Genomic DNA, 10,316 nt, shown 5'->3' with positions numbered 1-10,316 from the left:
GCCTTAATGTCTTTCTATGAGGAAATGGGTATTTAATCTAATTTTTCCAAATTCTAACTGCATCTTTATTTTTCCTAATACTGAGCTGATCAATGAGGCAGGTCAGATTTTACCCTGGCATTTCAGCACACCATAAAAAAAACAACAAATCCCCACACCAGACGCAGTAGCCGTTAGATAGCTGCTCATTCACAGCAGCACAACTCAGATGCCACATATCAGAGGGGTTGAGCAACCCATGCTCTGTGGAGCAGGGCAGGCTGAGTAAGCAGAGGAACTGCCTCATCTGGGGGTCCTTTCTGTTTCACTGCATTGCATTGGAGCTGCTTTGCACTTTCTCCTTTCTCACCAGTGCATCTTTTTCAGATGGAAAAAAATCCTGTTAGAGCAACTGCCTCCCCAGAACACAGTTAACTCGTGAGTGAAGCAGTGACATTTAAGGTCACGGGCACTGGGGAGTTTTGTGTTGAACTGAGCTCCCTCGTGTCTCCAGTAAAGAAGGAACAGCGACAGATTAAGACATTTTTATGGCTTCTATGAAAGCTGATTCATTTTTCAACCTGCTATGGATGAAGCACTTCCTTAATGCCTTTTACATCAAAGAAATAATTTCTTTATGTGCCATCATCCCATCTGCTTTCCATTCCCAATCTCTGTTCCCTTAGAAGGCAGAGCATCAATTGGTATTCAGTGAAGAAATTGTCATTACCTTTATTAATTATATCACATCATTCAGCACCTGAGATATGGGAATTACTACGCTCCGTGCCACACAAATAGATGCAGAGCCCATCAGTAGAGACCAGAAGCACTGCTTGAGAGTGTCAGATGCCTTCTGTCAGTACTTCTGTGGTCAGAACTCTGCATTCAGGGGAATGTGCCATGGGGACACTCTTTTTTTTTTTTTTTTTTTTTTTTTTTTGTGGGCAGAGAGTGGCAGAAGCACAAAGCCTGAACAGCTTTCCTAACACACAGCAGAACTCAGAGCGGAACAGGAGTGCCTCACATTCCAGTGTCTGTTCATGTGCTGGACTGCCTTTCTATTATTATTGTTTTAATAGCACCAGCCACCAACAGCACAAAACATCTCTAGTTTCCCTGCAGCCTCACTGCTCCTGTGTGTCACAAGCACTGAATTCGGGTAGAGCAGAGAGCAGCAATGCAGCCCTCAGACTGACACACAGAGAGGGGGGATGCTGCTTTCTTTTGTCTTGTGTTTTATATATACATTAAGAGGAATAAACCTGGAGCAGAACATACCTGTGCAGCCCAATTCCCAACTGCACATTTTGGTTTTGAACCCAGAGATGAGCAGGCTGTAGTGGAGTGAATTGTTGTGATAACATTAAAAATTCAGAGGAACTCATTATCCTAAATTTAATCGCTCCTTACGAAATTCTGTCAGACTCATTATGTTGGTTCCCTTTCTGACATGTTTTAAGCTCCTCCAGAGAGCAGCTGTACCATAGCAATAATAATGATTAAATTGCTGTCTAAAGCTTCACTGGCCATCAGAAATAAGTAGAGTAAATTCACACTTGCAGCCACTTTTAAAGACAATTATTGTGCCATAATGGCACAGTTTATGAGATGTCCTTCTGGAGCTCATGAAGCACAGATGCACTGAGAATGCAGCCCTGCTGGCACTGCCCACAGAGCTGAACAAAACCTGGGTTTCCAGACATATAGAATCATAGAATCACAAGGTTGGAAAGGACCTACAAGATCATCCAGTCCAACCATCCTCCCATTATTGTAGCTACAACAAACCACTAAACCATATCTGGTATTTCCTCATACAGATGCCTCTTGAACACTGCCAGGAATGGTGACTCCACCACCTCCCCTGGGCAGACATTCCAGTGTCTGACCACTCTCTGAGAGCAAAAGTTCTTTCTGACATCTACACTGAACCTCTTCTGGTACAACTTGTGGCCATTTCCTTGAGTCCTGTTTGTTGCCTGGCAGAAGAGGCCAAGCTCCTCCTCATCACAACTTCCCTTCAGGAAGTTGTAGAGTGCAATGAGGTCTCCCCTGAGCCTCCTCTTCTCCAGACTACACAATCCCGGCTCCCTGAGCCACTCCTCATAAGACTTGTGCTCCAGACCCCTCACCAGTTTTGTAGCTCTTCTTTGGACACATTCCAGGGCTTTGATGTCTTTCTTGTAGTGAGGAGCCCAAAACTGAACACAGTACTCGAGATGCGGCCTCACCAGTGCTGAGTACAAAGGGATGATCACCTCTCTGCTCCTACTGGTCACATGGTTTCTAATACACCCCCTCCAGCTCCCTCTGCACCCAAGGGTGGAGCCCATCCATTCCCATGGACTGGTGGCAGTCCAGGTGGAGGAGGAGCTCTTTAACCATCTCCACCTGTATCACTGGGGGTGTATTCTGCATTCTATCCCAGACTTCCAGATCAGGGCGTAAAGTGCCCTGAGGATAACTGGTCTGCCCATTAAAGGCAGATGTAAAGAAGGCATTGAGGATTTCAGCCTTCTCCTTATCCTCAAGAGAAGGAAAAGAGATGGAAAAAGAGATTCAAGAAAAATGAAGTCTTCACAAGTTCACATGGAAGGCAGGAAGCATACTCAGTAACAGGTATGAAGATGGCAGTATTTTTTAGATAGTCATACAGCACAGTGAGTGCACAGAGACAAGCTCTCGTAGCACAGCCCACAAGGCCCCATCTAAGAAAACTCCTTAACACATACCCACATGCACCCCTTTTGCAATCAAGGGCCCCAGCACACTGAGCCTGGCAGGACAAGTAATACACGACATGCCTGTATTCAGGGTGCATGTTAAACAGAGCTACACACAGGTTAATACCATCAATCAAATTTGTAATTAATTCCAGCAACTCATTAACAGTAAAAGTGAAATCACTGGAGCTTCACCAGTTTATGAGCCCTACGATGCATGTCCATTTCTGTGCTAAATCATGCCATGGCTTTGCTGATGTACAGTAATGGCTAATGCAAAGGTGCTGCCACAAACTGCACAGAGCCAGAGCAGCATTCCAACTGAAGTTCCACTTCTGCACCCAGGAGTTAATTAGGACACAATACACAAAGTCTGTGCTAACTTCTCCTTAAACTGTCATTTTTTCCACTCGGACTCAGCCAGGCTGCCATTCAGCTGCCCTGGGAAGTCACGGTGAAAGGGCAAAGATCTGAGCTGCACCCAGGACACACCACGCATTTGGTGCTTTGAAGATCCGGGTACATCCCAGCGTGCCTTGCTAAATAACACACACTGCAGTGAACAGTTACTCTGAATTATTGTTAACAAGTACTGCACTGTTATAACTGGCCCCGTGATGAATTCTGGCCAAAGAGGGGGGACAACAAATTGCCTTCCTCTGTGAAATTTCCATTTTGACTTTAATGATAAAAAAAGGCTCCAGACAACACAAGAAGCACTAGATGCCCTGTGCTCTCTCAGAGCTGTGGAGAGAGCTGATGAATACGGGGTGCTCTGCTGGGAGCTCCGTGATGCCCCATCTGCTGCAGCACACAGGGCTGGGCCACCCAAAGCCCCAGAGCCTTGCATCATCTTGTGCCTGAAAGAAAGACCTCATTAAATCACGTTTCTGACATCTCCAGCTCAGAAAATGTTCAGCCTCGAATGTCATCCCCCCAAAATACAAGGCAAAACAAAACAAAAACCCCACAATGCTGTCTTACTGTGCCTCACCGAACAGCAATGCTCACTTGTAGTAAGGGAGAGCAAGAAGGGCTTCCTGCCCCTCCTCTGTGTCCTGGCACTGCCAAGTGGAGCCTCGGCTCTTCACAGTCCAGGCTGCTCCGTGCTCAGCATGAGAACCACACACATCTCAGCTGGGGTGGAATTGATGCCAAAGGATGATTTGCCAGGGCACTCCTCACACACTGGCTCTGTAACTGCAGTAAAAGCTGGACTTCATTTAGTTATATTAAAATTGCACTGACTTGTGTAATGCCTGGCAACTAGGTCAGAAGTTGTGATGCAGCTACAGAAAGCAATATAATTGTAAGTCATGTAAATATCCTCAGCCCAGTCAGCAGCACAGGGATGCACAGCACATTTCTCATTTTAAGGACAAAGCACATTCCCAATTAGTGCTTAAAAGGAAGCTCAAGTCTTTGATTCATCAGCTGAAACAAATTGGAGAACTTCTGCAGAAAGAAAAAAGAAGTAACAAAAAAAAAAAAAAAAAAAAAAGCCAAAAACCAACAACAACAGCAAAACCCATCCTAGAATAACATAGTACCAAGGGTTAGAAAAAAGGAGAGGGTAAAGAGGACATGGGAGGACACAACGGAACACTGTAGCACCATACAATTACGGTCCCAGTGGAACTGCATTATTTCTGAAAGTTAAGCTTATACATAAAGATGTTCATGACAGTAAAGAAGACATAGGGCAGCCACATCCCAGGGGCTTAGCACATGTAAGGACAAGAGGATTCACTCCTTAATGAGGGCTGCTTATTATTTCGGATTAGGAAATGGTTCCGCATAACTCATTTATACTTTCATATCATATTTGCTTTCAGGTGGAGACTTTTGAACTGCCTAATTGCCATCTTGCTGCTCTAAGATGATCCTGTTGTGTTTTCTGCATTTTTATCCCTTCTAATTCTTATTTATTCATTTTCTATATCCTTTAAGCACAAGCAACAAAATGCCCTGAATCTTAAAGTCCCCTTCATTCTGAATCCCCTGAAATAATTTTGTCTTAGGGGATGAGGATGCTCATGTATTTGTTCCCCCCAGCAGCATTCTGCTCCGAGACCTGGAGAAAAACTCCAGTTCCAGTAGATGCTCTGTTAACCCAACACCTGCTGGATGCTTGGACAGAATGTACTTTCACACCTGTCCCATAAACTGTGCTACAGTGCTAAGGCTGCAGGCTGCCAGCCACTCTGCAGGTGGGACACAGCCTCATGACCACCAGCCAGCCCTGACACAGCACATCAGTGACATGCAGCCGTTTCTTCTTGTAATGCTTCCATCTTCTGAACAGAACTGCTCCTACACGGCACTGCATAAATTCTTCCCTTTTCCAGAGGTGCATTGCATTGGGCTACATCACTTGGGAGATAATGCAGCACAAAAGAGTCAAGTCCTGAAGAAAGCAATAACTGAGCCAAATCAGCTCCGTCAGCTCTGTTGCTACCCTCTATTCATCAGGAACAATGAACACTGGCATTGCGATTCCATGCTGGTTTCATAAACAGAGTGCTGCCTTTTTAGTATGTCACATTTAGGCAGAAGAACGGATTCTGGCTATTAAAAAAGTATCCTTGGGACCTGTTTTTATAGTTCTTTCTTGAAATATTTCTAAACAGTTTTCTTATCACACATGTTAAAAACTTCAGCCTCAGAAGTATAATAACCCCCTGCGAATGCGCTGACTTCTGCAGAGCATAAACGTGAGGCTCACATGTGGGTCACAGCCTAACGAGTTCACAAACAATGCAGCCCTCTCACAAAAGGGGAATCAATGCTAATTATGACGAGGAATCCCAGTGTCTCTTGGTGCAGCTGTGGTGACACTCACCTGCATACACCAACCTCTCACATGCTGATTTTAAGGTTAACACCCAGCACAGCACTGTGGTGTGAAACGTGTCCTCCTGCTTCCAGATCTGCACTGACAGGGATCAGCCAACAACGGCTGGTGGTGGGGAAACATCCCATCCTCTCTGTGAATAGCAAAAGGAAACACAGCTTCAGCTGCTCTCAGCCATGCCAGATGCATTTTGGATTTAAAAGATTGTCAAAACCATTCACTGCAATTCTCAGGTGCAAGCAGAAGGGTCCTAATGGGGCATAGCTCTGTGCTTCAATCCCATTCCCACTTCCTGAGGAGCAGTTTGAGGCTGGAACTGGTCAGAGAGGAAAATGGTACTCCTGCAGACATCTTGTAATTGTAGAATTAGGTTCATCAGCAGCCTTTGAGGTTGTTTCTACCACAGATGTATCTGACACAAGTTCCTTGCTGAGACAAGGAAATGCTCTGCAACCAGATCCAGCACCAAAGGAAGATCCTGCAGCTCTGTGACAAGGTCACATGTGGGGCCATCATGCTTCTGTGCAGGTCAGCTCAGCTACAGGTAAGAAACACAGCACAGAGCTGGCACAAAGCTGCTCTTCCTCTGCTGCAGCCAGATGTACAGCCTGGTGTGGACAGGTGTGCCAAGTTGCCTGATGTGGGAGGGCAACCTTATCCCCATGTCCTGAGCCCCAGTGCCACATGCAGCAGGTACCCGGGCCTCACTGTCTGCCTAATGCCAGCAGGTGCCTGAGTATCACATCTTGTCCAATGCCAGCAGGTGCTCAGTATGCCCAGCCCACTGCCAGCTGTGGGCACATCCCATCCTGGCTGGGGTGAGGTGGGTGCCTGCTGGCCTTTTGTGCTGGCCCAGCAGCTTAACACTCTGCACCGGGGCTGCTGCTCTGCCTGCCCTGCCACACTCTGCAGATGCCTTCTGTGTGGGTGCCCCATTACCCCTCACACAGGAATGTGCTGTGCAAGGAGTGGAGACATATAAAATGCCCCGCTGGTGGATTTAATGCTGAGCGGCAAATCGTTTTATCCATTTTGGAGGACAGTGTTTAAACAGATGCTATTAGTGGTTGTATTTCAAAAGTTAACAGGGCTAAATAAATCTAACATTTACTTCTACTAAAAATGCTATGAGCCCAAGCCCTTTTTTTTTTTCTTTAGGTGTTCAATTAAGAAAAAGCACAGAGATCTCTCCCAGATTTAAGACTGTAGTGACCAGGAAAGCCTTTTGGTTAAGCATTCATCCCATTGCGTAAAGAAACAAACTGATTGTTTTTAAGTAACTCATATCTCAAGAGCACTGTTAAAAATGACCCAAACAGAAATAAAAGCATCTTACATGCAATTTCTTTTTAGATTACATGTGAAATTCTATGAGGACTGAAGAGTTCTTAAAAGGACCCTGTGTGTGGCCCTAAACGGTCTGGCTCCAGCTCTGAGCAGAGCAGCATTTCATCTAATTGTTGCTTACCTCAAGCAAGCCCTCTGAGCTACACAACTACATGCTCTTCTCTCTGATTTACTACAGCAGTGCTGATGTTTTGAAGAACCTTATCCATCCAAGAAGCAGAGGGAAACCGGTCATCACCTGGGACGTGGGGGAAGCACAGAGAGAGTGCTGTCTGTGTGTGCAGGCTGGATAAAGACCCTCTGAGTGTCACCCAGGAATGCAGATGTCCCTGGTGATTCTTTCAGAATAAGTACATGTGGGAGAGGGAGGAGACAGGAGGGAGTCAGTCTTACCACTGCCACTACAATGTTGAATTAAGACAACCACCCATCCATCATCTTCTTCCAAACACTCTTTGCTTTTCAAAGACAACTGATATCTTGCAGCCTCCCACCACCCATCTCACTAAAATATTAAAATATCAATGAGCCCAAGGTTCATGTGGCTGCAACCATCCAGAGCAGGGAGTCTGAAGCACAGAGATAACACTGTGTTTGTATTTTGTTGGTAACATTGCTGGATTCTCCATCCGCTGCTCTGTGACATCCCATTCTAAAGGCTGGACTGAAATTTACAACAGCAGCAACAACCTCTGGTGTTTGCAGGGAGGAGTGCCACTGTGTCTAAGGAACTTTACAGCATGTGGAATGACCACTAGAACCTGGAAAACCTGTGCTGGCCCTGGAATGCTAAGCAGAGTCCTTGGTGCTCCAAACAGGAGGGTCTGTACTCTATTAAACAAGCCAACTCCATGCACAGCAGTTTAACAGGTATGAGAATTTGTACCCTCCTCAGTGTACACAATTTGGGAAGTTCCTAATTTCCTAACCAAGAGATCAGTGCACAGGAGCCATCCTCCTTGTACATGTTACCTGCATTGTAAAGTAAAGCTATGTTTGTGGAAGACATACAAGTATTGGTGCCATATAAATCCTGAGGGCCTGGTACAAACCAACAATCAACAAGATGGGCTGTGGGCTGGGAGCTGAGCTGGTGTGCCACGGCAGCCTCGGTTCAGGACATGCTCCTGCCTGCTGCTATCGACCCTGCTGACCTGAAGGGATGGGATGCGAGCCCTTTGCCCCCATAGAGGAGAACTGCTCAGCGAAAAGCAGAGGTAACACAACCACAGGCACTGTGGGAACTGTTTGTGGCTTCCTTCCACTCAGAGCGAAATTCAGTGATGCCAACATGGAAGCCCCAGGGAGATGAGGATAAAAGGGCTCTGCTCCCAGGCGTGTGACACTGCCCGCCTTTGTGGGACAGATGTGAGGGAAGAGAACTGAGGAGAAAGGAAAGCTGGGGCTGAAAGACTTTTTTCATTAAAAAGAAAGAACAAAATGAATGTGATCCTGAAAGAACAACTGCTCCTTTCAAAGCTGTTAGTTTAGGAAGCTCACTGGAGAAGGGAACATTTCTGACTTGTGGCTGCTGGTTTCCAAGCAACAGCTGAGCCCTGCTCCACCGCTGGCAGCCTGCACTCCCAGCCAGGCTGCACTGATGGCACCGCAGGCAGAGCATGGAGTGTGCACAGAGATGGGAGCAGAGGGGGGCTCCAGAAGCACAGGGCAGGGGACTGGCAGAGGAACTGGGCAAAGGAAAACCTGAAGTAACCCAACAGAACAGAACTGAAACAGCAGAGCCCTAGTTTATGTGAGGATATCTAAAAGCACAATTCCATGTGAGTTACCCAAACAGTTCTGAATTAAAGAGTTCTCATATATTTAAGGGCACACGAAGTTACGTGCAGGTCCAGGAAATTGGTGTTGTGAACAACTGAGAAGAGCTTTCTCTGCACTTCCCTAAGGGGTGCTCCTCTGTTTCATGCTGTTAACTGCCACTAACAGGGTTGTTCTTATTTCCTTGCATAGATCCACTGTGCTCTTTGAAAACCACCAGGCAAGCATGCAAACATAGAAGCCTGCTTTGAGCACTACTGATGCCTGCTGGTTGTGCTGATCACCTCCAGCTCCCTGTCTCTGTACCACCTGTCCTCCCACACCTCTTCATGACACCGCCCCTCATCCTTCCTTTGTGATCTTTGTCTCTCTGGATCCGTCTCTGATGCTTTGCCACAGCTGTTGCTTGTGATGCACTCAAAACTGGAGGGAAGGGACAGCTTTTGCCACAGAAAACCTAACTGGCCAACTCAGTAACCTAATTCATGGGCACCACTGACAGCAGACATTGCTGTGACTCAGCAACATCTCCCTTCAGAGCTGGAGAAAGGCAGTGGTGGCAGTAAGGCCAGCCTGCAAAGCGCAGCACATTGCATACTGATACCCTGACTTCATTTAATGCCTGAATCAGTGTTGTCACGGAGTTCTCTCTAGAGCTCACTCCGGGACAGTGGGCACAAACCCGGGGCAGCAGGAACAAAAGCCCCCCCCCCTTTCTCTATCGGCACTGCACGGCACTGCGCGGCGCGGCCCGGCCACGTGCGTTTAGGGAGAGGGGAAGGGAAGGGAGATTGCGATTGAGTCTAACAAAAAATGAAGGAAAAAAAGGTAATCTGAGAACGAACGGCAGTTTAATAACCTAATAACGCTAAACAACAACAAGAGAGTTTCAACAAAGAGAATACCAAGTCCCCAATCTCACCGATGGAGCTGTGAAAGGCAGGAAGCTCCGACCACGTTCTCTCCTCGCAGGGAGCCGGGCCAGCAACCCCGTCTCCTTCCCCACTTCCCTTCCGGTGCCCCTCCCCACATGCCCCTTTACTCCCATTATTAGGCATGGTGTTCTGATGTGGAATACCAACACCAACCAAATTGCAAAACCATAACAGTGTGATCATGGCTGTGCTGGGCACTCATTGCTCACTAATTTCTGCTGCCATTTCCTGATAATTAATCATCGAGTTCAGTGCTTCTCTCTAGAGAATCTGCAGAGGCTACAAAGGCTTCTGAGAGGCACTGATGGTATTTATGATACAGACAGACATTCAGGCATTCAAATGTTTATTACTCAGGTGACTTTCTATATACTCAAGTTTACTATCGTCCACTAAAAATAAAGAAGCAGCTATTACACCTGTCAGTAGCCTGAGACTTCAAGCAGTAACAGAAACAGTTCATTTGATGGAAGCTGCGAGCTCCTCCAATAGAGCCTCCACTGAAGTGCAGCCCTGGCTCTGAGCAGGGGAGCAACCCCTGCAGAACAAACACAGCAGAGGAGAGCAGGGCCTGCCCTATCCCGGTCACGGCACAGAGTGCTGATCAAGCTGCAGGCACTGTGGCCTTCCTTCCCCTCCACAAACAGCTGCATGTAAAAGATAATACAGGTCGAGAACATCAAAAGGAAGCAGCAG

The sequence above is a fragment of the Coturnix japonica genome, chromosome 22 (genome assembly GCF_054131305.1).
Source record: "Coturnix japonica strain WE chromosome 22, WE-NBRP24, whole genome shotgun sequence".
Lineage (NCBI taxonomy): Eukaryota > Metazoa > Chordata > Aves > Galliformes > Phasianidae > Coturnix > Coturnix japonica.
Note: the sequence above shows the minus strand (reverse complement) of the source record.